Source organism: Protopterus annectens, chromosome 4.part0 (genome assembly GCF_019279795.1).
Source record: "Protopterus annectens isolate FY-2018-M chromosome 4.part0, PAN1.0, whole genome shotgun sequence".
NCBI classification, from domain to species: domain Eukaryota; kingdom Metazoa; phylum Chordata; order Ceratodontiformes; family Protopteridae; genus Protopterus; species Protopterus annectens.
The window spans coordinates 891,507,090-891,535,034 of record NC_056733.1 but is presented as its reverse complement, the minus strand read 5'-3'; the positions used below and the strand labels follow the sequence as shown (position 1 = coordinate 891,535,034).

The following is a 27,945-nucleotide window of genomic DNA, read 5'->3' as shown; positions in this document are numbered from 1 at the left end:
GTGGGAGTGGGTGTACACCAGGGTTCAGCTCTGAACCCACTGCTGTTCATACTGGTAATGGACTACATCAACAAACAGGTTGGAGGGATCAGAGCAACAAAGCTGCTGTATGCAGACGATGTGGCAGTACAGGCAGACTCTGATCTAGAACTTCAGCAAAGGATAGGAGAATGGAATGCAAATCTGAAAGCACATGTGATGAAACTAAGCACAGATAAGACAGTGGTAATGGCAGCAGATTGGGGAAATCAGAAGAAGCTGAGAACAGAGATAGATGGGAAGATAGTGGAACAGGTAAACAGCTTCAAATATCTGGGAGGGGTGGTTGAGGAGAAGGGTAGTCTGAATGAAGAGGTCAAAGCTAGAATCAGAGGGGCTGCAGCCAACTGGCATAGAGTATCAGGTGTAGTATATGACAGAAGAATGCCAAAGAAGCTGAAAAGTAAGGTGTACAAGACAGTGGTGCGACCAGTACTACTGTATGGTACAGAAACCTGGGCAGTAAAGGCAGAACAGTTGAAGAAGCTAGAGGTGATGGAAATGAAGTGCCTGAGAAAGGTGGTAGGATGCACACTGTGGGACAGGCGAAGAAATGAGGACATAAGAGCAGAAGCCAAAGTAGCTGTAGTGTAGAAAAGCAGAAGACAATCTGGTGAGGGAGATTTGGGACAGACAGGAAGAAGGTAAGAGGAAGCGAGGGCGTCCAGCAAAGAGGTGGATGGATTGTGTGAAAGAAGATCTGCGACAGTCAGGCATGAGTGTTGAAGAAGGCAGGAGAGTGGCACTGAATTGAGAGAGTTGGCGACAGTTAATACGATACCCCGACCCCATGTAAATGGGAAAAAGGGGATGATGATGATGATGATATTTGTAGGAATATTTTACAGCTACATAGTTAAAGCTCACATACATAATACAAGCAGAAGCATATAATTCAAAGTGAAAAGGATGATAATGAAGCAGGGAGGGGTTCAAAAAATAAAGACAGAGTCAGACTTTACATGCAGATCCTGAAGGAGAATAATAAACCACTGTACACAATATTATATTCATAAACTTGCAAAAAGTATTTTAACTAGTAAGTCAAACACATGAATACAGAAAGGAGATTTTACCAGTAGGGATGACTGCAAGTAGGCATACAAAACTAGGAAAGAGGGGCTGGAATTTATTAGAGAAAGCTGGCAAAGGAACTAAGAGAATGGAAGCAATTAACTAAAGAGGAAAAGGCAGCAGTGTGGGAGAAGATCAAGGAAAAAGTTACGGAAGGCAGTCTCTTACCTGCAGTCCAGTCAGGGATTGAGATCAGAGTATAAGCAAAGAAAAAAACACAGGGGAGTCCTAAGTGAAAGACCTACTCTGGTAGGTTTTTAGTTGAATCGGGAACAAAAGCTGCTGTTAAAAAGGGGATAATCAGTAGAGCATATAAAATATTTGTAGGATAACTACAAGAACCAAAGATTAGAAAAGAATGAGAAGAGAGACGGGAAAAGCAATTACAAGGGAACAATCAGACAATAAATCTCTCCGTCTAGTGCCAAGTGTAAAATACCGAATGTTACAGATATTTGCGGTATAGCACTATACCTTTCTCCTCCTGATGTCACTCTTAGTAAGCAGATCAAGAAGTACAATGGCGGGTATCTCGCCTGTTGCACCAGAAACAATCAGTGCTATTTATAAACCGAGCACTTCTCAAAAATGAAATCCTGTTCTGCTTTTAGAAGGATACGTCCTGAACCGAGAGCGAATTCTGAAGCAAAAAAACGTATTGGTGATGTAAATGGAAGTCTTCCCAAAAGTGTAAAGGTAGGGCTTTAACAGAAAGTGCGCCCGTAGGTGAAAAACTGCTGAAATCAGTATGTCACAATCACAGTGGGGATCCTTCAGAAGTAGAATGTTATAATATGTGCGCTGACTTAAAGATAGGATCTGTCCCGTGATACACAGTGTCTAATAGTTGGTGATGCCTTGGCATCTACTTCTATAGATATTATCCCTAACCTGCCAACACGTAAGGCATTACTGCAACAAGTAGGCAGAGTGTGCAAGAAGGAGACAAAACCAATTTGTGCTGCTTTACTAAACTTAAAAGACAAAGTTCAATGAGTTCACAACTAAGACAGGGATATTTGTAACTAAAACATTAATGGACAGTACTACAGACACCACTGTAGTGGTATTTACAACGGCACAAAATGTGTTTGATTTGAGTACAGCTACCATCTGGTTAATGGACGGTACTTCCATTTATAAAGGTATTATATGCAAGCAACTTTATAGTATCCATGGGTTTGTCAAATACGGCAGATTTAATAAGTGTGTACCCTTGCTATTCTGTCTGATAAGTAAAAAGTCTCTTAAGTCCTATAATTTCATGTGGCATTGCGTGCTGGAACTACTAGCAGAATTTGAATATGAAAGTAAATTGAAACATGTGTTAACAGATTTCGAAATGGCGGCAATGAAAAGCATTAGACTGAATTTACATGGTGTGATATCTAAAGGGTGTTTTTTTCCACTTCGGCCAAAATATTTGGAGTAAAGTACAACAGCTAGGATTAGCTACACTATATAACAGTAATATGTCATTCCAATTAGCGGTGAAGTCACTAGTTGCTTTGGCTTTCCTACTGGAAGAGGAGGTTATGTCAGCATCTCATTTGTAGAAAGAATCCTTTCCTAAAAAGAGTAAAGACCTGATTAAATATTTTGGTGACTGGTACTTGCTAGGAAAGGTATGCAAGTTTTCAACAAGAACTACTGCAATCTGTAGATTCCCACCTCTTTTCCTGATGTCATTCTGGAATGTTTATGATTTAAACACACAGTTTGTTCCACACACACAGAACAGTGTAGAAGCATGGCATTGCAGGTTAAAGTCTCTTTTAGGAAACAAGGCAACAGATTTATCTTTACCAATGAGTATGTTAGCTAGGGAGCAAGACAGAGTGCAGGAGTTACAAGCTTGTATGGCTAGCGGTTGTGCACCTTCATCTAAACGTCGGCATGTTGTAAAACGGCATGGACAGTTTGAGCACGTATTAAGTAACAGAACGAACTACAGCACTTCGGACTTTCTGCAAGCTATAGCCAGACTTCTGAAAATGATAAAGAAATGGTTGTGCACTCTCCATACTAAGTTGATCAACGAACATCATGGGAATTATCGCTGTTTGTATTAAAGGATCAAGGTAGAACTATGGAAAATTTTCTAGCACAATACTGAACTCGTGATCGAGGACAAGAAATGGAGCTTGTATTGTTTCAATAAAGTCACACTGAATATTCGATATTATGAATATTCAGTGCAGTGAGATTCGACATTTTGATATCTTGACCTTTTGGTTTTACGACGTTTTGGTCTCGAGATACTGAAATTCGAGATTTCAGTATTTTGGGATTGTGAAGTGAATCCATATATAGATATACAGATATATGGATCTACTTTGGAAGCTCGAACCTTCAAAACTTCAAACTTCATATGGTCAAGACCATAACATCAAAGGTTTGAAAGTTTAAAACTTCAATAAAAATAAATAAAACCAATTTTTTTTTTTTACATTTATACAGGGGGTGAGCCCCCCTGCACCCCCCACAAATTAATATATATACACGCATACACTGCCTTGTCTGCTTTTGTAGACGGTATGGTGGGTTTATCAGCTTCTATTCCACTACCAGGCTGGAAAATCACATTTCAACTCAAAGCAGAAAAGCTACCTAGAAAACGTGACCATTCTTCAAAATGAACCCCCCCCTCCACTACAGTTCTTTTAAAGTCAGGCCCCGCTACCCTAAGTAATAGTCAGAAAGCTTTCATTCGTACTTATTTCTACTGTCATTCATCAAATAAAATTTATCAACAACTTATATACACTAGTAAACTATATAGCTTTCATTTCATAGTACAGAACTACTACTAGAAGTGTTGCCCCATTAAATGGAAAAGTACCTATATATATATATATATATATATATATATATATATATATATATATATATATGGGTCTACCTGAAAACACTGACACACAAAAACACAGACAACGAGATAACCGACACCACAAAACCGAAAGTTCAAAAACACGAAACTTCACATGCCCGACAAACCGCAATCCCGACAATCAACAAAACAACTACCTTTTCTGTAAAACACACACACAAGCACACCAAAAACATTACAAACCTACACTTAACCTTACATACACAACTATCTATGCACTAACCTTAACCCAAACCCTAAGGTCCGTTGCACACTCACCTAACCCGCGCCCTAACCCTAACTCACTTAACCTGCCTTTAACCCTAAAGTCTGTCACTATCGCACAATTACCTTACCCGCACCCTGACCCTAATGTCCGTGACTATCACACACTTACCTTAACATGTCGGTGTTCTCAGCATCAGGATTTTCAATCGGTCATCTCCATTGTCAATCTTCCAGTGTCGGTTATCTCGTTGTCAGCGTTCTGTGTTGTCAGGTAGACCCATATATATATATATATATATATATATATATATATATATATATATATATATACACACATACATACATATATATATATATATATATATATACATACATATATATATATATATATATATATATAGAGAGAGAGAGAGAGAGCGCGCAACAAAAAGGTTTACGCAATGGTTATGTGAGAAATAGACCAGATACTGTCGTTCAAGAGAAGTTCTGCCTGTTATTCCTGTAACCTTCCTTATTGTTTTTTTTGTGCTTGGGACTTGTAACTTTGCGATTGTTCAACTCTGCTGGGATTTGTTTGCTGTTTCTTACAAATTTGAAAATATAAAGACTTGCAAGCAGAATCTACTGTGATATGGAATAAGAACACACAATTTTACTTGCAAGTAGGAACAACTGGGCTAATAAAAAAATAATCTTCAAATGTATTTATATATGCTACAGATACAAGTAATCCTTATAAACTGCAAAAAAAGAGGCAATTCTGGGTACATTCCACATGTTGGAAAGAGCATTATTATTAAAGACAAACAAAACTGATTTCATGAAATTTAATTATCCCCTAACTTAGGAATAACCTCCATTCCTCACTTGAAGTACGTGAAAAAACTAAGCATTTGGAGAAATTAAATAAAGTATAAGTGTTGTTCTCCAAAGGTGTCTAATTAGCTGAACCTTCCAAGGAGGAGAAATGATACCCTGGCTGAATGATGGAGGGCAGATTGGAACAGTAACCTAGCCAGGATCTGAGACTCAAAAGTTGCTTTGTAAAATGTTTATGTTCTTTGAAAAAGTCTGTATTGTCTATGTTATCTCAGCAATTAGTTAAGACTTCTGGAAGTTGCTTTAACAGAATGGGGAAACAGTACGATGAAAGACATTTTAAAGCGCCACTGCAATCCATTCAATGGCATTTTATGGAGGACTGTCAATGTTAATATTTTTTTCTCGGGTCTTCCATTCAAACTGGATGGAACTGTCATCTGACAAAATAAAGGAGGGTAACAATCTCATGAGCTATGCCCTCACACTGCATTATGGGATAGATTTAGCTTTCCAAGGAAACAAAATGTCATCAGGATGTCTGCCCCATGACAGCATTCAAGGTTTCAAAAAATTAATATTAGCAAAGATTTTTTTATTCTGTTGCACTTAGGTTTTACGAGTAGACCTTTGTGAGGTCATAAAAATATGTTCTTTCAGTTTTTGCCTGTTGAGGTCCATTAACTAAGGAGAAGAGGCTACTGAGTTGGTGCCCAGGTTTAGTACTGCAATGATATATTAAAACCTTTAAGTTTAATGTTACTAGCATCCAAAAAAGTGAACTGCACAAAAGCGGAAACCAAAGATTAAAACAGCTGTGAAAGTAGTATTGAATATGTTAAGGGAAATAAATGACCTAAAATGTTATCATTAAAAAGTGGAGAAAGTAAATAATATATACCAAAAGAAGTTCAAGTGGGTGTCTACTGATGTCAAGAAATGGAGTTTAAAATGTTGCAATGAACAAAAACTGTAATGACAGAAATTCTACATCTATATAATGGAAAGTTTTTAGATTTTTCTTTTGTCATTCTTTCATCAATTATGATGGATAAAATTGTTTAGTACAGGTATGCTAATACTAATTCCTGAATCGATCTGAAAAGCTTGTGTGCTCTGACTGACACCTACAAGCTTTACCAGTTCTGTAAATAAATGGAACTTTTGAGAACACAAACAATGCTCAAGCACACTGCTAAGTATGTTAAGGCATAGACAAACTCACCAGCTTAAATGTAAACCCATATGTCACAAGATGGGTTGCAAACTGGCTCAAGGACAGAACCCACAGGGTCAGAGTTGCTGGAGCTATGTCAGACTCTAAGCCAGTCACAAGCGGTGTCCCACAGGGCTCAGTCCTGGGACCCCTCTTGTTCAGCATTTATTTTTCCGAGGTACAGGCAAACATAGGAGGATTGTGGCTGACAAAGTTCGCAGATGACTGCAAACTGGGCGCCATAATTGATACTCCAGCGGACACAAACATCCTTCAGAGAGGCCTCATAGAAACGGATAATTAGTGCCATAGCCATGGCCTTAAGCTAAACGCCAAAAAATGTATAGTCATACCCTTTGGGGAAAACAAGGTACCGACAAATTACCACATAGGCGGTAATCCATTAAGTACGGAAGAGGTAATCAGGGACCTAGGGACCCAGGTTGACAGTAACCTCTCATTTGACACTCACATTGCCAAAGTGGTTAGGAAGACCTTCTATATTGCCCACCTTATCATGAAGGGTTTCACATCTAGATCAAGAGAGGTCATTGTGCCCCTATACTCTTCTCTTATCAGGCCAATGATTGAGCACAATGCCCCATTTGGGATGTATCTCACCCGACACTTGCAGCAGTTGGAAAGACCCCAAAAGTTCCTCACCAAGAGGATAAAGGGTCTTAAACATATGTCATATGCTGCCCGACTGAAAAAACTCCAGCTCTATTCAGTCGCATACCGCCTACTCAGAGGTGATCTGTGCCTGACGTACAAGGCCATGTCCAATCCTGAATTAATGGACATGCTCCACCTCAAAAAATCCAAATCAATCAGAGCCACGAGAACAAGTGACTTAAACCTCAACACAGAAATAAATAGAACGTGCTGGAGGGACAGATTCATAACCCAGAGGCTCCCTACACTCTGGAACAGAATCCCAATCCATGTTAGGCAGAGCCCCTCACTGACTCTATTCAAGAGAAATCTCGACGAGTGGATGGGAGATCGTAGGTTTACCCCGGGGGTCATCTCTTTGTCACTACTAGACAGAGGCATAGTAAACTAAACCCTAAAAGGGCGTAGTATTCTCATCCTAAGGGGTGGTGTAAGCCACATACACTCTGGCTAGGCTTATAAATGCCCTAGGGCAGATAGCCTAGTACGAACCTATGAACCTAAGTAATTATTCTTAATGCGTTCTGTAAGCAGGGCCAGCAACACTAACCAACATCCAATTTCCTTGCAATGTTCAACTTGCCACGCCACACCTATTTGTTACGCCTTTTGGTCAGGGTCATAAATAACCCCCTAACCAGCTCACAACTCAAATAAATAAATACAAATTCATAATGCTGTTTGTAAAATAATATGGAATCTCCTTAACCCTTATGTGCTGGAAAACCCAATCTGCATATATTGTTATTTCATAAGGTAGGTAGGGCATCTCCCCTTATAAGCAGTACTGACAAGAAAAGACCACAAAAAAAAACAATAAAAGCAAGGCTGGCTGCTTTACCACCACCTAAAACTATTATCTGCCAACATTACCATAACTGACACCTTATAAGATGGGTATACATGAATCCTAACATTAGTCTTCATACATCTAACCTATGCCTGCCTATCACATCTTCTTCACCAGAAGATCACTGTCTCCTCCAACCAGTTCTATGTTTAAGTATTTGTATATTCTTGTAAAAAATTAGATTTTTAAGCTTCTTAAAAGAAATAATGCCATCTAACACATTCCTGGTTTCATTTCCTCAGTACACTGTACATCCTTGTGTGTACACAAAAATCATCAAATTTTTGCTTTGTAAATCTTGGCTGTCTTCAACTTTTCTCCCAGGGCCTTCAGTGTAAATGGGATAGACCAACCACCTGCAACCACTAAATAACAAAAACAAGATGCTGCTACTCTCATATCTGGAGTGCTTGGCATCTCACACTAAGATAAAATGGATTCCAATGATGATTTGTTCCATAACCATCATAGGTTAGTACAACAGCTTCCACCTCTAATGTAGTATCACTGACAATAACCATATCACATGTCCTGACGCCCTAACATGTATGCCTCACCAGTAGCAAATCATGCCTGTTGTACATGGGTAACCAACCAGTCACTACATTATAAACAAAACCAGACAAATAAGTGATACTTAATCCTTTTCAAAAGTATTGCAGCTTTAAAGAAATATAACTATACATAACATTTCAAATTTGTGAGTTCTGTATTACACCCTTAAAAATATTTGCGCATCCTTTAAAACTTTTCATGTATTAAAGGAAAAACAGAGCATGAGGATTAAAGGAGGGTAGATGTGCTATCCCCCTAAAAATGTACAACGTAATAATCGTATATACAAATTTTGTACTGAATACCACAGTGACTTAGAAAAGGAATATACAGTTGTATTTCACCAGAAGTGTCACTAAAATGCAAACATATACAATAATCTCTGGACTTCAATTCTAAATCAGTGATGCAGAACTGCTACAGTATTGGTGTTGGGTCTACTTGTATTACTATATGGAGCACTACACCCCCCCATTCCCACAAACATTTTTGAACTATTATACAAGGTGCTAGAGGAATTATGGGGACGCTAAGAAATGTAAGCATAACACTTCAGGCCTACAGATTAGTTGCAGAACTGGGCATAAACAGGACTTTTGAGAATCCAAGCAATGCTCAACCACCACAGTAAGTATTTTAAGGCACAGTGATAACTTTCACTGTGTTCTGTAAACAGGGTCAGCATATCTAACCAGCACTGAATTTCCTTGCTCACTACAAAAAAGGGGTTTCAGGGGGGAGCTAACACTTACTTTTATAAAGTTTTAAGATAAAAAATAGTTGTTGTGTCTTTTGGCTTTTCCCGGTTAGGGGGTCGCCATAGCGGAACTCCGGTCCGCTAATGATTGGCAGTAGATTTTTACATGCCGAGTTGCCAGCTCTGACGCACAACCTTCAACGAAGGTACGCCCATTCACGCAGGTCTCCACACAGAAGACGCTCTAGCTGAGAATCGAACAGGACAACGTCTTACTGTGAGGCGACAGCGCTACCACAGAACCACCACCGCAGTTAAGATAAAAATAGTAAAGAGTGCAAATTATTCATTCATAAACCCACCCAAACAGCTTAAATTTCCTTACATACATATAGTATTTATAATAAAATTTCACAACTCCACATCCAGATCATCCATAACTGAAACATGGATAAATCCTCACAAACCTGACTGAAATTTCACTCCCTGGTTATATCATTATCAGAGTTGACAGAACTCAATAAAGGTGGTTGAATAGCTTTACAATATACGCCACCCTGACTATCTTGAAATCCTAACCTATAATAAAACTATTCCCAAATTCCATAACACACAGAACTCATATTCCATCTTAAACTAAACAACCATAAACAACTATATATCATGGCAGTCTATATTCTCCCAAGCAATAATGCTACAACCCTTGAAAACATCCTAAACCGGATCTCTAATATAATTCCTAATGAAATGTTAATCCTAGGTGACATTAATTTCTATTGGCAGATTATCTCCATAAAATATCCAGCAAATAGGCTGAAGCTATTTGGCTTGAAAAAACTCATCTCCTCCCATAGATGGTATTAACTATCCCAACAAATGTGGCTCAAGTCTTGAATGGATACCAGTATCTAATTCCACTAAGTATGTCTCCCCAATGACCACCTCCCTGTATACATACAGACTCTATACCCATCACGTCAAACAACACTTACTTAGACCTTCCCATAACCTCAATAATTTTAACCCTGTTACATTTAACAGAATTCTAAGCTCCTTTAACTGGTCTGTCCTAAAAATATTCCATTTGATGAAGCTGTACATTAATTTAACACACTTTTCCTGAAAACCCTCAATAGTCTAGCTCCAAATAGAACAAAACAAGTAAAGAATAACCATTCTCCTTGGTTATCCACTTAGAACATGCACCTAATCAATGAAATAGATAGGACTTGGAAAGAATGATTAATACAGATATCACCAAAACCTACCACACTTTAAACAATTATATACCTGTGCTAAAAGACAGATCAACCCAGACAAGAAAACCTACTACAGTAGCCCCTTACTATATTGGTGTTCGAACCCTGAACATTTTTGGTTTTCTATTAATAAACTCCACTTTTAATCCTGCCCCAATATAACACTCCCTCTGAACCAGCTGCTCAGCTTAGTACATGTTTTAAAGAAAGCATTACAGCCCTTACCAAAGATTTTCCACCTAACATGCCCTCTCCTTAAATACCAAACACCCCATTTCTCCCCAAAACCATCCAGACCTCCACCAAATAGCTACTCCTTAAACTGAAACCCTGTTCTTCAGTGGATAGTTTCCCAGCAGAATACCTCAAGCTCACTACCAGTTCCACAGCCTATCCAGTTGTCTGTCCTAATTACTGGCTCTATTAAACAATCATACATTCCTTACCTATGGAAAAAAACTCATCTTACCTCTTCAAAAAGGAGGAATCTCATCTGATATAACTAATTTCAGACCTATTGCCATATTACCACCTTTGTCAAAACATCTGAAGAAGTGCATTCACAAGAAACTACTTGAACACATCCTTAAGGAAACACTCCTGACCCCCACAAGGCATGGTTTTAGACCCGCCCACAACAGTACCATGGCCTTAATCTTCACAGGTACTATAAGAGAAAAATGTAAACTCGTTTCTTCTGTCCTCCTTGATCTCGCTAAAGTTTTTGATCTAGTCTCCCAACAAAAACTACTCTATCAACTGTCTACCCTACGGCTACTACAATCCATACTACTACGGCTCAACAACTACTTAACCGATAAGTACCAGACTGTTAAAATGGCTCTCCGCCTTTTCTCCCTTACTTCTGGCTGACACCGTGTGCCACAGGGCTCCAATCTTGTCCCTGTACTTTTCAATATATTCACTTACAATTTATATAATTCCCTTCAGCAAGCTTGCCTAATACAATATGCTGATAACCGACCCGAATATGCACTTCAGATAACCTTGTACATCTTCAGAGAATTACTCAAAGAAGCTTGTTGAACGTTGGCTTTAAGATACTCACCTGGTACTAAATAACTTACTAGCGTTGCCAGCAATAATATAGAACTCTGGACCACCCCAGTGATTTTGGGTAGCTCTTAGAACGTTATAGCAGTTGCTTACCATCTAGGAGCTGCTACATACCTTTGCCACAGCTCTCAACTTCTTTGTTCAATAAACAGGAATAATATTAAAAATAGCAGATAAAAACCCATTAGTGTTACTCATATCACTCAACTGAGCTCATTATGAAGAATGTCCTTCATTTTGTGCCTTAAAACGTCCTTCTCACTGTTGCACATTTGAAGGGCATGTTATGCATTTCGTTACGAATTTTTCACCATCTCAAAAATAATGAAAAAAGTTTTTACTTTTATCATATTTAGTGGCAGTGACAGTTTCATGTGATAACGGAGAACAGTGAACTTTGAGTAATGTCACTTGGCATTCTGGATTTGCACTTGGGAGCAGGCGCAGTCCAGTGTTCTCCCCTATCGTCAGGTTAACACGTTCCATGTTAAGTTGTCCATCTCGCCTTCATTCTTGCTGGTTGGACTCGGTCATCCTCAAAAGCTCGAGAGCTACTTACTGGCTTGACGCCCTCCTATATCCCATGATGCCTGGCACTAGATACCCAGATCTCGTTTGCCGCTTCTGCTGCGAGGTTGCTTTTATTGGCTCAGGTCATATTTTTTCAATTTTATTGTCATTGTATAAAAATATTTTTATATTATAGCTGGTGTTTAAGATAGTTAGTGTACTTTCTGTAGTTATAGTTAGCTATTTGTATTTAGTCTCCTTCCCTTGAACACTTGTTTTCTTGTTAGAGAGTTTTCCCCTCCCCCATTTCTATTCTTAAAGGTAGCTGTTTTTAGTTAGAGGCTAATACTTGTTTCAGTTTTTTTTGTAATAGTTTATTTGTTAGAAATTGTGGTAGATTAGTAGGTCTAATTACCCTTTCTTAGATAATAGTGTGTGTGTGCTGTTAGGGTGTGGTAACTTGTGTTGAGTGTGTGTGTTTTTACTAGTAACCTATTTCCCTTTTTGTTACTTTTTCCCTGTAAATTGATTTTTCCGTTTACAGGTATGTCCAAAGATACGACAGTATCTGGATTCAAGAAGTGTGACTCATGCTGTCAGAAGATGTCACTGACAGATGGTCACACTTCTTGTGTTTACTGTTTGGGCGCTCTACACCTGCAGGACTCTTGTTCGGTGTGTCATGCCTTTAGTCCAAGAGTCCTGCAGGAGCGGAGGAATAAACTAATCCTTAGGGGTTTGCTCAAACCTGAAGGGTCACCGGCTAAGGTTCAGTCAGTGAAACCCTCAGCCAACGAAGCCGTCGGCTCCCAGTTCGGAGCAGTCGTCGGGTGTGGTGTCTGCTTCAACTTTGGCTCCGACTGGAACCGAAGTACCTATCTCCCAACTTCAGTTCTGACTGGAACCGAAGTACCTATCTCCCACTCGGCCCCGACTCTGGTGTCGGAATCGTCAGGGAGTCGAAAACGCTCTAGGTCTCCATCCCTAGAGTCGATAAACTCGGCTCCGGGGTCACCTCTGTTACAGTCGGAGCGAAGTCACCGATCCCACTCTTCTCGGTCTTCTAGACTATCTGACCATGATTTGGAGAGAGTGGTGAGCAGACTCCTAAAATCGCAGGCCCTGGCTAAAATGTTATCCAGCCCCCCCTCATCAGGGTTCGGCTCCGCCTTTCTCTGCAGTAGTTCCTCCTTCGACTCATCCCTCGAGTTCGGATCCGGAGCTTGCTGGGGCTCGGATCGTGGAACCGTCGGCGCCAATACCTACCCTTTCGGTTCCGTCGTCGGCTCCGATTTCTTCCATGGTGCCATCCTTGGAGGGATCTGGGCATCGGGATTCCCTCATCGGCTTCGAGGGGATGAGTGGCATCGGAACCTTGTCCGACCCCGTTCTTCCTCTCGGAGCTTCGGTGCAGGTGAGTTCGGCTCCTACATCGGCCTCGGAGCCATCTCTCTCGGTGCCGGGAAGGATCCCTGTCTCGCCGGAGCCTTCTCTGGTATTGGGAAGGGGCGCCTTCGAGGTCATGAGGAGTGTGCTGGCCTCTGAGTCAGCCCCATGATCAGCCTAATCGGCTCCTCCCCCCATGGTGCCTGCGTCTGCCTCTGCCCCTCCTCCAGACCCCAAGCGTGGGGAACAAGCGCTCCAGGGCACCCCATTGGGTATATCTTCCTCCCCTCGAAAGAGAAAATGCAAGAGGAAGCATGTTGACTCCCCTGAGTCTGTCACTTCAGATACCGACTTGGAGGATTTGGAAGGGTCCCCGAGATCCCCCTCTGAGGACGTCTCTTTCTCAGACATCCTTGAGATACTTAGGCAGAGGGGGAACTGGACTACCCTTAACCCTTCCGAGGATGAGTCGGTATTCCTGGAGGCGTTTGGTTCCCGACCCTCCACCTCCTGTGGTGGCTCGGAAGGCGTGCTCAGCCCCAGACACAGTGGAACCAACCCCCCAAAGAGACACAAAATTTATTACTGCACCACAAGACAAGCAATTTCTGACTAAGTGTGTTCCCGTTGATGCCATGGTGGTAGCAGTGGCCACAAAAAAGGAGTTGGCTGAAACTTCTTCATCTGTCCATCCCCCTAATAAGGAATCTAGGATGATGGACAGATATGGGAAGCGGATGTTTGCATCAGCGACCTTCTCCATGCGGTCGCTGAACTACTTGTGCCATTTTACCCGCATTCAAAGGGATCTCATTAAAGAGCTAGGAGATACCCTTCAAGATCCATCAGCTGCGGGGGTCCAGACTAAGGTTGCCTCCCAGCTGGCGACTCTTAATTAGGAAGTAAACTCCTCCATGCGGCTCATCTCTTACGCAGCCGATGGTGCGAGTAGGGCCGCAGGCACAGGCGTGGCCTTGAGGAGGCATGCCTGGATGCGGTTATGTAACTTTGCGGAACCCTTCAGGGCGTCTTTCACAAACACCCCCTTTGATGGTTCTGCTCTTTTTGGACCACAGGTGAAGGATACCCTTACCAGGTGTGAGCAAGAAGGCAAGACTCTCTCTGCTGTGGGAGTCCATTTTTCCACTCCTTCAAGACCGTATCCCAAGGGTCAGAAGAGTGGGAAGATGTGGTTCCAGAAACTCCATGGAGCCGTGTCTGACACACGTGGAGAGTTCCCCTCCAGGGGCAGAGGAGGGAACAACAATAGACGCTGCCCTCGGGGCAGAGGGGGTCCACAAAATCAGGGCCAAAGAGAATCTGACAAGCCCTTCCAGCATCCCTGAGGTGCTGCCCGACTGTCCACCTTCGGAGGCAGTCGGGGGAAGATTATTGCTGTACCCAAAAGCCTGGCAAAGTATAACACAAGACAAATGGGTACTGTCCATCATATCCGAAGGCTACAAAATCAATTTCTTTCGCACTCCCTACATTCCCAACAAATCCCTTCCAGATGTTCCACCCAATCTAAGGGATCAAGCAGTTCAAGAAATTTCAAAACTGCTAAGAAAAAGAGCCATCCAGCCAGTCCCGGCAGACCAGCAAGGATCCGGAATTTACTCGAGGTTCTTTTTGGTACCAAAAAAGACAGGGGACTGGAGACCCATTCTGGACCTCAGCAGACTAAACAGGTCTGTTCAAAGAACGAAGTTCCAGATGGTCACGCTACAGTCCATTTTACCCTTTCTGGGCCAGGACAATTGGATGTGCTCCATAGATCTTCAGGACGCGTACTACCATATCAAAATGGACAGACGCTCCAGAAGATTCCTCCGCTTCCGGCTGGGAGCCAGTCATTATCAGTTCAGAGCTCTGCCCTTTGGTCTCACCACAGCCCCCAGGGTGTTCACCAAATGTTTGGCAGTAGTTACCGCTCACCTGAGACGGCAAGGATTCCAGGTGTTTCAATATTTAGATGACTGGCTCCTTACTGCAACCACCAGGCATCACCTGCTGCGAGACAGAGACTACACCATCCAAACTTGCTCCAAACTAGGCATCACAATAAATTTTGAAAAGTCTGTATTGTCGCCTTGTCAATCTATTACCTTTATAGGCGCAAACATAAATACAAAGGACATGTCAGCGAGACTTCCATTAGACAGAGTGCTAGACATTCACCATGTCCAGGTCTTATTTGGATGCAAAAAAATTCAGGCCAGATTCGTCCTAAAGACCTTGGGTTTCTTGGCAGCGGATATCATACTAGTCCCCCTCGCTCGTTTTCATATGAGGATTCTTCAGGGAATGCTGTTCACCCAATGGTCTTTCCAGCAACTTCCAATGTCTCACAAAATAATGATTACACAGACATGCAAAAACCAACTTGCTAGGTGGATGGTTTCCCCATCAGTACCCCAGGGCAGACCATTTGCTCTTCCTCCTCCAGTGGCTACGGTGACCACGGATGCCTCCCTGATCAGGTGAGGGGGCATTTTCGGGGCAGAACAGTCCAAGGCACCTGGCAGCCTCACGAGTACCATCTGCATAGCAATGTCTCGGAGATGAGGGCCGTGCTTTTGGCGTTGCAAGCTCTTCACAACTCTCTTCCTACCGGGACCATTGCAATTCAAACAGACAATATGTCGGTAGTGTGGTACATCAACAAGCAGGGCAGAACCAGGTCCTACCCCCTATGTCGAGAAGCACTCAGACTCTGGCAGTGGGTGATCTCTTCCCAACGGTTTCTGATAGCAGCGCACATCCCTGTGAAGTCCAACATTATAGCGGACAGGCTGAGCAGAGCAATTCTCATGCTTCACGAGTGGTCTCTCAATCAGACAGTGGCAGACCAAATCTTCTGCAAATGGGGTCAGCCTTGCTGCGATCTTTTTGCCACCCCCTTCAACAGCAAGTGCAACAATTTCTTCTCTCTCCTCCCTCTTCCCGGACACTCCCCCAGAGACGGTCTAGTTCACGATTGGCCTCAGGGACTTCTTTATGCATTCCCTCCGTTCCCCCTGATTCCCAAATTGATACAGACAGCTTCCACATTGGGATGCAAGATGATCCTCATTGTCCCTTACTGGCCCCGACAAATTTGGTTCCCGTTCCTGCATCATTACCTTCTGGAGCAGCCCTGGACCCAGTTCCGGACCTCCTGATCCATCAGTCGGGCGGGCTGCACCAATCCCTTCAATCTCTCCAGCTCACTGCTTGGTTGCTCCACTTCCGACCTTAGCCAGGCTTCCGAACATCGCCCACTCGGTGCGTGAAATCATCTTATCATCGCACAAGTCTACCACTAGAAAGACTTATGCTAGTAAGTGGAAACGTTTCTCTTTCTGGGCAGAGGCTAGGAATATAGATCCCTTTTCAGCCCTTGTGCATCATATTTTGGATTTTTAGTGGAACTTTTTCGTGCTGGATCTTCTTCTTCTGCCATGATTAGAGTTCAGTTAGCTGCAATTTCAAATTTTCATACAGGTCTATCGGATACTAGTATTATGTCCCATAAGCTTTGTAAAGCTTTTCTCAAAGGGACTACTTTACTCAGGCCCCCAATCTGAGATCCCCCACCTCCGTGGGATCTAAATTTGATTTTAGCTTACCTGACACTGCCCCCCTTTGAACCCGGCATCTTCTTGTTCCTTGAAGATTCTTTCTTGGAAAACCCTTTTTCTGGTTGCAATTACTTCAGCCAGAAGACTTTCTGAGCTTCAGGCTCTTTGTGTTCGCCCTCCTTATCTAGTTTTCCACAATGACAGAGTGCCCCTCAGGACTAATCCTTCCTTCCTTCCAAAGATTTCTTCTGACAATAATTTGAATCAGTCTATTGATGTGCCTGTGTTTTTTCCAAATTATTCCAACAAGGCAGAATACAAATTGCATCAGTTGGATGTTCATAGACAGTTACGCTTTTACTTGCATAGAACTAAGCAATTAAGAAAATCAGACCAGCTGTTCCTGTCCTATGCTGAGGGTAAACAAGGTCTACCTGTGTCGAAAGTAACCTTATCTAGGTGGTTGACATCTATCATTGCATTTATATATCAGCTAAGGAATAAAGAGCTTCCTGCTAAACCGAAAGGTGACTCCACTAGAGCTCTAGCTACTTCAGTGGCTTTTCAGGCAAGATTGCCAATGGAAACTATTTGTGCGGCAGCTACATGGGCCAATCCTCATACCTTTATTTCACATTATAAGCTGGACGTGGCCTCCAGGAGCGGAGCTGATTTTGGTTCCACTGTTCTGAAGAGTCTGTTCCGATGAGCCACCCAGGACTGAGGTGCTAGGGACGCTGTCCCAACCAGCAAGAATGAAGGCGAGATAGACAACTTAAGATTAAGAAGTTCTGTACCTACCATAACGTTCCATGTTAGTTGTCTTCTTCTCGCCTTCGTTCTTGCGTCCCACCCTCCATCCCCCTATCCTAGTAGACCGAGAAGAGTTCCTTAGGTTTTTTTCATTGGCTGAGTCTTCTCTGGCTATTCCTTCTGACGAGTAGTCTCTCCAGTAGGATTTATGCATTCTAGGACAGGATTCCTGTATTGTTATTATTATGATTATTATTATTATGTCTGCAGTTAGACTTACCAAACGAGATCTGGGTATCTAGCGCCAGGCATCATGGGATATAGGGGGGGGCCTCAAGCCAGTAAGTAGCTCTCGAGCTTAAAGTGGAACCTGTGTGTTGAGAGACAGCCTTACAAGACTATCTGCAAATATATAGAGCCGAGTATATTATTCTGTATTATAGAGCTAAATTGTTGCTTAGATATCTGTTGTCTTACTGTTCTGCAAATATACAGCGATCAGTATATGTTGTTTCGGTTTTATAACTTGCACTCCGATTCCTCACATCTCTGTTGAAAATTTTCCCCACCCCCCCTCCTGTTCTTGGTTGTAGTTTAAATTTGGTGGCTTTTGCAGTGCTTGCCCCACTGTAGATTTGATCTAGGATACTCCCCCAGTTCCATCTCTTTACCGCATTCTACCTAATAAACCCTTTCTGCACTTGCTTTTAATCCTTTTTTAATTTAATTACATTTTTTCAAACTGTGTGTGGACTAATATTGCTACATACTCAAGTGTGCCAGCTTGCACAGCATGTGAATTGTTTTTACTACTGTTTTTGCTACTTTTCTGGAAAAAAAAATTGTAAGCCTGTTTCCTACCTTTCCTGTAAATAGTGTTCCAGATACAGATTTGCTGTATCCAGGACTATTTGTAAGCTTCTGAGCCCCCCAAGCCTTTCTGTGTTGGAGGGAAGCCTTCTAGCTTATCAGTGGGAGTGGTAAGCACTAGGTAACCTGTCTACCACATAAGGAGTGGTTCTGGCCCAGAATTTGTAATTATTGGCCGTTTGGGCGGTCTTCCATCTCTCTCAACTTTCTGATTTGAAGGCCTGCATTTGCACTTGTTTCTGTCCTGTAACTCCTGGGCCCATCTCATTTGCTCACTCAAAAAAAAAAATTATCTGCTTTTACTGTATTTGTTTTTCTTCCTACTTTATTTTGCTTTTATGTCATCTTAAAAGTACTTAATTGTATTTATTACTGCTTGGTGTAACTCATTCTAAGCCTTTTAGTTTAAGCACTTAGGCTTCAGACCAGTTATTTTACATTAAGAAGGATTGTGGTCTGCACTGTAGCGGCAGAACAGGTAGCTTACATCCTTCTAAATTATTCTAAAAGTGTATTAATTCTGGTTTAAGCACTTGGGCTTCAGGCCAGTTATTTTACATTAAAAGGGTTTGTGGTTGGGAGGAGAGGCTGGACTCTGCCCTTCTGAGCTGGGAATTTCTGGTTAAAGGCTTATAGTGCCTGCATATTTGAACTGCTTCTTACTGAAATTTGTACACCTTGTTTGCTGTAGCATAGACTAGATCTAGGCCTGCTGAATCTAGCTTTGTTTGTATAACTTGAGCACTAATCCAGGCATTCTTTAAAGTATTCAATTGAATTTATTACTTCTTGGTAGTAACTTGATTAAAGTGTAGCTATCGTTCCAAGTCTTTTGGATTAAGCACTTGGGCTTCAGACCAGTTGTTTTACATTAGGAAGGTTTGTGGCCTGCACTGTGGTGGCAGGACAGGTAGCTTACATCCTTCTAAGTTGGGAACTGCTGATTGAGGGCTCAGTGTCTGTTATTCTAAAAGTGTATTAATTCTGGTTTAAGCACTTGGGCTTCAGGCCAGTTATTTTACATTAAAAGGGTTCGTGGTCTGCACTCTTGTGGGAGGAGAGGCTGGACTCTGCCCTTCTGAGCTAGGGATTTCTGGTTAAAGGCTTATAGTGCCTGCATATTTGAACTGTTTCTTACTGAAATTGGTACACCTTGTTTGCTGTAGCATAGACTAGATCCAGGCCTGCTGAATCTAGCTTTGTTTGTATACTTGTTGTTTGTTTGCTTGTTATTTCCCTGAAATGCTAATTCCACCTAAAACGCGGCTTTTCAACGCTTCTGTGGATCCCTAGTGATATCTGCATTGCTTACTGTACTTATTTCTTTGTTTCACTTGAAAGAAAGTTACTGTTTGTCGTTTTTGCATTTAAGTTACCGGTAACACATTGCATTTAAATTACCTGGCACTTGCTCACTAAAGCAATTATATAAGTCAGCACTAAAAAATTAAAAGCACTACACCCTCACAAACTCCCCTTGAGTACCTTGTTCCCGATTGGCCCTTTTTTTTTCAATTATAAAGGAATTACCAATACTATTCTAACATGTCCAAAGGTCAGTTGTCAATCTCCTCTCCGGTCCAGCTGGTGAATCTGGGAATCTTGAGGCAATGTTACAACTGCCTCATGTACACAGACAACCCTCTCCTCCTCCCAACAAATTCCAACACATGTGAGAGATGCAACCATATAGCCATACTGGTGGCTAAGCTCTCTCAACTCAGTACTAGCGAAATCAGTCAGGAGGAGAAGGAAACCACACTCTACAATTCCAGTCTCACATAGACCTACCACGACAGCAAACCAAACACACAAAAATATACTCGGAGGCTCTAAATAAAAATCTGCCTAAGCAGCAGAGACCTCCAAAGCAGACACCCAAGCAACCGCTACCCCAAAACAAAACACGTGCAACACATAGCTCACAAAGCCAGTGTGCCGAACAGTCACAGCCCTTAAGGCTAAACAACACACATGATACACTTGTAATAGGTGACTCTGTTGTCAGGCACACTGACGTCCCACTCACCAGGCTGAACAAGGAGAAGGTCACGGTGAGCTGCCTGTCGGGCGCTAGGATCCGCCACATAACACAAGCACTCAGGTCACTCCAAGGCAAGTACAAATATGACTCAGTCATTGTCCATGCTGGTGTGAATGACCTGAGACGTACCTCACTGGACTACATGATAAGAGACATAGAGGAGCTCTCTGAGCATGTAGCCCAGGCCAGTATGACACTGACCTTGAGTAGCATCTTACCCTCACCAAGAATGATGCCACAATATGAAGACAAGATGATCAATTTCAACAATTGGCTTAAGTATTGGTGTCATTCAAAGGGGATCCAATGCCTGTCAGCCTGGGATGACATGCTTGACAAGCCACGATGCTTCGCTGGGGACGGCTTGCACCTGTCACCCCTGGGCTTTCGGATATTGGCAAAGGCTCTTGCTACCCCTATAGTGCCTTTTTAGGCAAGGCTCAAAAGACAAACCCACCTCCATAGGTATCACAAGGGATAAGAAACTAAGAGTAATGCTACTCAACGCCAGAAGTCTAAACCTCAAGATGCACACACTCGAAATTCTCCTTAGCACGGAGAACATAGATATCTGTGCAGTAACAGAAACCTGGTTCAAGGCTCCCGAGAGCACCCCAGCACTACCAAATTATACCTCATACCATGCTTTTCGGCCCCAAAACTTGGACCGAACCACAAAAGGAGGGGGAGTATCAATATTCGTCAAAGATACCCACACTTCCAGGTTGGTGGCACAGCACGAAGCATCAGAGACTATCCATGTGCAACTAACAGTGGGTAAAACTGTCTTCCAGTTTATAGCCTGCTATAGACCGCCCTCCCAAACCCAGCAACCCCACTCGGCCTTCCTGAGAACACTGGAAAATATGAAGGTCTCTCCAAACACCATTATATCGGGCGACTTCAACTACCCAAACATAGACTGGGAGCATTACTCTAGCTCCAACACCCTAGCCCAAAGGTTCCTAGAATTTAGAAACTCAAATGCTATGGAACAACTTGTTACCACTCCCACAAGAGGGGAAAACATACTGGACCTGTTCATCACCAACATGGGGACTCTATGCTCCAGACCAGAAGTGTATCCCTCACTGGTAAGATCAGACCATAAACTAATCTCACTGGATATTCACATCAACTCCACCCCCTGCCCTGAAAACTACAGTGAAAAACTTCTCTAAAGCAAATTTCACACTCCTCAAAACCGAGGTGGAATCCTTCAAAGCCCCCGGGCCTGTGGAAAATACAGCCCAGACCGCAGAATCCTTTATAAACGCATTCTATGAACACCTTTAGGAATGCATGGATCATGCAATCCCAAATAAAACCAAGACCCAATCCTCCAAAGGCAGACGTCCTGTCTGGTGGACCCCAGCCATAAACAAACTATACAATAGAAGGAGGAAGCTACTACATGATAGAGCAAAATCCCAAAAAGGGAAGGCATCTCTGATCAGTATTAGCAAAAAACTACGGGCACTCATAAAATCGTCTAAGGCCAGCTTCGAGAGAAAAATTGCACAGGACACTAAGGATAATCACAAGGCTTTCTTTAGTTATGTTAGGAACCTGGGTGGGAAATCCCAGATATGCTCAGAATTAGTCCAAAATTACAAAAAATACACCAAGCCCACAGACATTGCCAACATCCTAGCGGACAGGTTCAGCAAAAACTTCTCCCCCCCTCCCCACCAAAAGGGCAAATATCTATCCCAGCAGAGTGCTGGCCCCCTGACACCTCAGATGCTCAGGTAAGAGCTGCCCTCTCCAAAGCAAAAAACACAGCATCAATGGGACCAGACGGTGTCTCGGGCTGCGTCCTACATGAACTCCAAGAAGAGCTAAACCCAAACATAAAACTACTGTTCAATCTCAGCCTTACTACAGGATATGTACCCAAAGAGTGGCGTACAGCAACAGTGGTCCCTCTCCACAAAGGTGGTGCCTCAACGGATCCTGGAAACTATCGCCCCATAAGCTTGACTAGCTTGGTCTGCAAAGCTATGGAAAGGATCATCATGGACCTCATAAATAAAGATATTGGGGACCTACAGATACTGGATCATACCCAGTTCGGCTTTGTTAAGGGCAGATCCTGCCTCTTAAACCTGGTTGATTTGTTTGAAACAGTCACCAACGCCATTGACGAGGGGAAGGTGGTCCACACAGCCTACCTGGACCTCGCAAAAGCCTTCGATACAATACCCCACTTGGGCATTATAGATGAGCTCACCAGCTTAAATATAAACCCCTATGTCACTAGATGGGTTGAAAATTGGCTCAAGGACAGAACCCACATGGTTAGAATTGCTGGAGCCATGTCAGACTCCAAACCAGTTACAAGTGGCGTCCCACAAGGCTCAGTCCTGGGACCTCTCTTGTTCGGTATATATTTCTCGGAGGTACAGGGCAACACGGAAGGACTGTGGCTGACCAAGTTCGCAGATGACTGCAAACTGGGCGCCATAATCGACTCTCCAGCCGACACAAGCATCCTCCAAAAGGGCCTCATAGAAACAGACAACTGGTGCCAGAGCCATGGCCTCAAGCTAAACGATAAAAAGTGTATAGTCATCCCCTTTGGCAAAAACAAAGTGCCCACAAATTACCACATAGGTGGTAATCCATTAAGTACAGAAGTAGTAATTAGGGACCTGGGGAACCAAATTGATAGCAATCTCTCATTTGACAACCACGTGGCCAAAGTGGTTAGAAAAACATTTTATATAGCCCATCTAATCATGAAGGGATTCACATCTAGATCAGGGGAGGTCATCGTGCCTCTTTACTCATCCCTCTTCAGGCCCATAATTGAGTACAATGTCCCTTTTGGGATGTACCTTACCAGACACCTGCAGCCACTGGAAAGACCCCAAAAGTACCTCACCAAGAGGATCAAAGGGCTCAAAACAGATGCCATATGCTGCCCAGTTAAAGAAACTCCAGCTCTTCTCAGTGGCATACTGCCTGCTCAGAGGCGATCTGTGCCTGACGTATAAAGCCATGTCCAACCCGGAATTAATGGACATGCTGCACCTCAGAAAATCCAAAACCCATCTTGCTACGTGCTCGAGAGACTTGAACCTCACCACTGAAATAAATAGGACATGTTGGAGGAACAGATTCATAACCCAGAGGCTCCCTTCACTCTGCCTAACCTGGACTGGGATTTTATTCCAGAGTCCCTCATTGACTCTCTTCAAGAGGAATCTTGATGGAAGATCGTAGGTTTACCCCAGGTATCACTTCTGAGTCACTGTTAGACAGAGGCACAGTATACTAACCTTGAAATCGGGCATAGCAAAATTAATTTAAAACGGGTGGCGAAAGCCAAACACACTCTGGCTAGGCTTATAAATGCCCTAGGGCAAATAGCCTAGTATGAACCTATGAAGATGGTCGAGTCGGAGCAGAGGATCGGCTCCGAACCCAACCAGCAAGAAAGAAGGCGAGAAGAAGACAACTAACATGGAACATTATGGTAGGTACATAACTTCTTATTTTTATGCAGGACTATCCTTATTCAGGCAGTAGTGTCCTTTGAAAATGCATGAAAATGACTGATGTCATGAGATCTAAGAATAAAAAATATTTCTGAAGTTTCCTCTAACAGATGTGTTAAATGCTTATTACTATATGAAAAAGGAATCAAGAAAATGCTACAACAGTGTGCTTTCATTTTGGTTAAAAAGTTATTTCCGGTCCACTGCACTGGTTATGGGTATGATTTGTCCTGCAAAACCACAAATTTCCATATAAAATGTCCAATTTTGGACGGGACAACCTTAAACATTAGCATGTATTTTCTAAAGGACATGAAGTCTGACACTCAAATGTCTACTGTTATTTAGTGGCTTCAGTCTTCAGCACTCTGCCAAAAAAAAGTTTCATGAGAAGCAAACCAAAATTGTGAAGCAAAACAGTTTTAGGGAAGTTTCAAACTGCTGCACCCTTAGTATAATTACAGCACTTAAAGCACACTTAGTCGTACATATGAACACCTGCTGCAGCTGTGCCTCTCACCTGTCCCAGATGTCCGCTCAGACTTCCAATCTGTCCCTCATAATCCCTACTACAAAAGGCAGTTTTGGAAGAATTAACAAAACCAATAATTAGACATGATGACTTATTTTTATTACGGTAAGTGCACGTTAATTAACATTCTCTCAGCTTCTCAAGTTAAGTGCGCTAACACTTTTAAAAAAGTGTCCCCGAAATTCTGGTAGTAAAAGATTTACAGCTAAGCCTTAAAATCCCACGAAAATCTCTTCATTCAGCTAAGTCAAGCCTTAAGTGCACCAAAAATACAGGCGCCCGCTCTCCCGCCTCAGCTACCTAACGATGACGAAACGGCAACACTAATAGTACTACCTCATTCTATCTCCAGTGACACCACAACGTCTTGTCTATGTCCACGGAAAGCACCTATTCTCACTTAAATATATTAAACACTTTAAAACACAAGCTGTGTACGTCAAAAAACAACTTATCATAACAGCGCTCCACCAAAATAACTAACCAAATTGTTTACTTGCAAGACCTCCTGTATAAACGACACGCCTCCCGCGGTCGCTCATCAAAATGAACGTGCCGGGACGACGTGATTACGTCATCGTGGGAGCACGCAGCTGATTTAGTTTTACTACAGAACAGCTTAAACTTTCTAGTCAAGAAATATCACTAGAATCGAAAAAAATAGTTAGGGACGAGGGCCTAAAAATCTGGGTCAGTTTTTCAGTGTCGCTTAAATTCATGTATAAAATTAGTAGAACAATATAGTTGACATCAACATGCATTTTCTGAACAATAACAAGTATGAAACTGTGACAGCTTTACTAGATAATTCAATATTTATGTGGGCAAATTTGGGGGCAACTCGTGTATTCCATTCCTCTGAACGTCTTAGTGCAAAAAAATCTGTACAAAGCCTAAAACAATGGGAGGGGATAAATATTTTTATAATTAAGCCATACATACCATAGCTATTTGCGCAAGTGTGAACAATGCCGACTTTACTGACATTTGGATAGGGCTTGCAGTTACGCCTAACAGTTTTAAAATGTTTCAGAAGGTTTTAATGAAAATATTTGAAACTCTAATAAGAGGGCATTACCGACTCAATAAAAATGAGAGTATTCAGAGCCAGCAAAGGAACTATCGCCCTCTGCACTGCCGGGTGGTCCTATGGTGTTGCGGTGCATAAAGGATCATTACCCGAGTTACGCACCACCGTGGAGCAGCAGCAAGCCCCGCCCCTACTCTTCCCATCTCATGAATAAACAGTTTACCTGACTGACAGGTAGGCGTGTTCGCGATCCAAAATGAAACAGTAGGTATTAAATCTGTTCCCTTTTGGGCTTCCCATTATTTTATGCGTATATTTTTCATAATGTACTTTTTATAGTCACATGAAAAAGCAACACTGGCAGCCAAAAATAAGAATTCATAACAATTATTTGTTGACCGTGAAAGTCCGACTGGATGCATGTCCATTTTCAGCGGAGACCCGGGGAGAAAACCTCCACAGTTACATTTTAAGGAAAATATAAGGTGTAATACAGAAGTAATTTACATAGTACCAAACTTAACATTTACTAGTAACATGGCATTGAAGCTTAAGATTTAACATATTTCCATACACTGAAGACATCTTTTACAGTTTTAGGTTGAGGCATTACATAATGGCGAACATTGTTAGTAGGGGTTGCATTTTTTGCTTTATACTAGAGCAAGTTAGCCACGGTAGGGAATATAGCAAAACACAGAGCAAAGATTAGACATAGTAGGGTGTATAGCAGCAGGTGAAGAGACAGAAATGGGAAACTGGATAACAGGTTAAAAGAAAAGCAGGAGGAGTAAGTAGCTTAAGTATAGAGCAAGAGTAGAGGTGTAAAGAGAAAAGTGTAGTAGATAGATAACAGAGTCTCCTAGCAGTGACATATGGGTATTGACTAAGGGGTATGAATTAGAGGTAAAACTGGAGGAAGCTAGAGAAGTTGCATTCTTTTGATGATGAACAGCGTAATTGTAATTACAATATCCGCCCACGGCAAGGGGGAGGGGGTTATACTGTGCATCCTGGTGTGCCCTAATATAAACAATCAGCAGCCCCAAAATAGGGACAGTTTTTAAATATTTCTCTTGTAAAGTTAGAATGTCGTTAGAATGACAGGATGTGTGTTAAAACGTATTTTCTGCAGATTATCAGGTCTCAAACGTATTTCATTATTTAACCACTTCAATCCACAGTAATGTGCCAGAAAACTACAGATTTTATGAGGAACGGACCAAAAATATAAGTCAAAAATCTGGACAGTTGAGAGGCATGAAACTGCCCCCCCCCCCCCCCCCCCAGTTCTCTTTTGCAGGACATCCGTGATGAAAATGCCATCAAATATTGTCTAGCCTTTACTCTGGTAAATCACAAAGGCTTATTTATTTATCATAACAGTTCCATGCTTACCAACAGAGAATGCATTTTAATCCTAAAACTGTTACATTAACTAATTCTCCCTTGCCTGCCACCAATTCTAGGGCAAATAAATTGAGAGGTGGGATTATACTCCCGCATTTTTCGGGAGCACCTTGTGTTTAGCATACTTAGCTTTATAATAAACTACTGCCAATGATCTTTAAATTGGGAAGCCCATACCTGTGTAAATAAAACACTACAACGTCACCGTTTTGTTAACAAGAATCTCAAAGTAAAAGTAGTATCATTTTGTTGTGCCCGTAACCCTGGCAACAGTCCTCGTTTCCTACACAACCTGTAGCACCGCCTCTTGCCTGCGTTTTGTTCGCGCGGTCCTCCCAGTTAAACACTATTCTTACGACTAAAATGTACTATTTTCCTACAAGTTGATAAAAGTTTAAAAAGTTTTGTGAGAGCGGCATACAGGCCTGTCGTCTATTGCGAACGCTCGGTTTTGTCTTTGGCGATTATAAACATTAGGACTCGTCCTGGACTGGTCAAAATACACTGTAGCAAGACCCGCCCACCCAATTACATAAGCAGCGACGGTGTTTCCGCCCCCTTAAAGGGGACGCATTGAGCTTGAGTGATATGATGTAGTTCATAGGTAGGTACTAGGCTATTGGCCATAGGGCCTATACAAGTCCAGCCAAAAAGGTACACTGGCTTTTGCCAACCAGGAAAATTATTTTCGTGTGCCACTAGGGTTACCACCTGTCCCACTTTGTGAGGGACAGTCCCTCTTTGGGCAGTTGTGTCCTGACAAAAAATATTACAAATGGCAAATGTCCTGAGATTTTAGGACATAATTATGTCCCATATTTTATGTAATAGTTGCATAAAATAATTATTCTGTATCTAAAATACCTAAATGTTACAAGAAACAGAATAAGCAACTAAACTGCTACAAGAATGAGCTTTTATTTAGGCAAGAAAGTAAAGTTCTAGCCTTTGTACTGACCGTGGGTATGTGTCGGCATGTAAAATCT

At 42.2% G+C, this 27,945-nt stretch overlaps 1 long non-coding RNA gene across 1 annotated transcript in view; it reads right to left on the bottom strand.

Annotated features, from left to right (window-relative positions):
* LOC122799650 overlaps window positions 1-25,062 on the bottom strand; it is a 242,761-nt gene extending 217,699 nt beyond the window's left edge. The window contains exon 1 of the long non-coding RNA XR_006364487.1: window positions 25,004-25,062. This is a non-coding gene — a long non-coding RNA (uncharacterized LOC122799650). The remainder of the gene's footprint in view (window positions 1-25,003) is intronic.
* Between the last annotated feature and the right edge of the window lie 2,883 nt (window positions 25,063-27,945).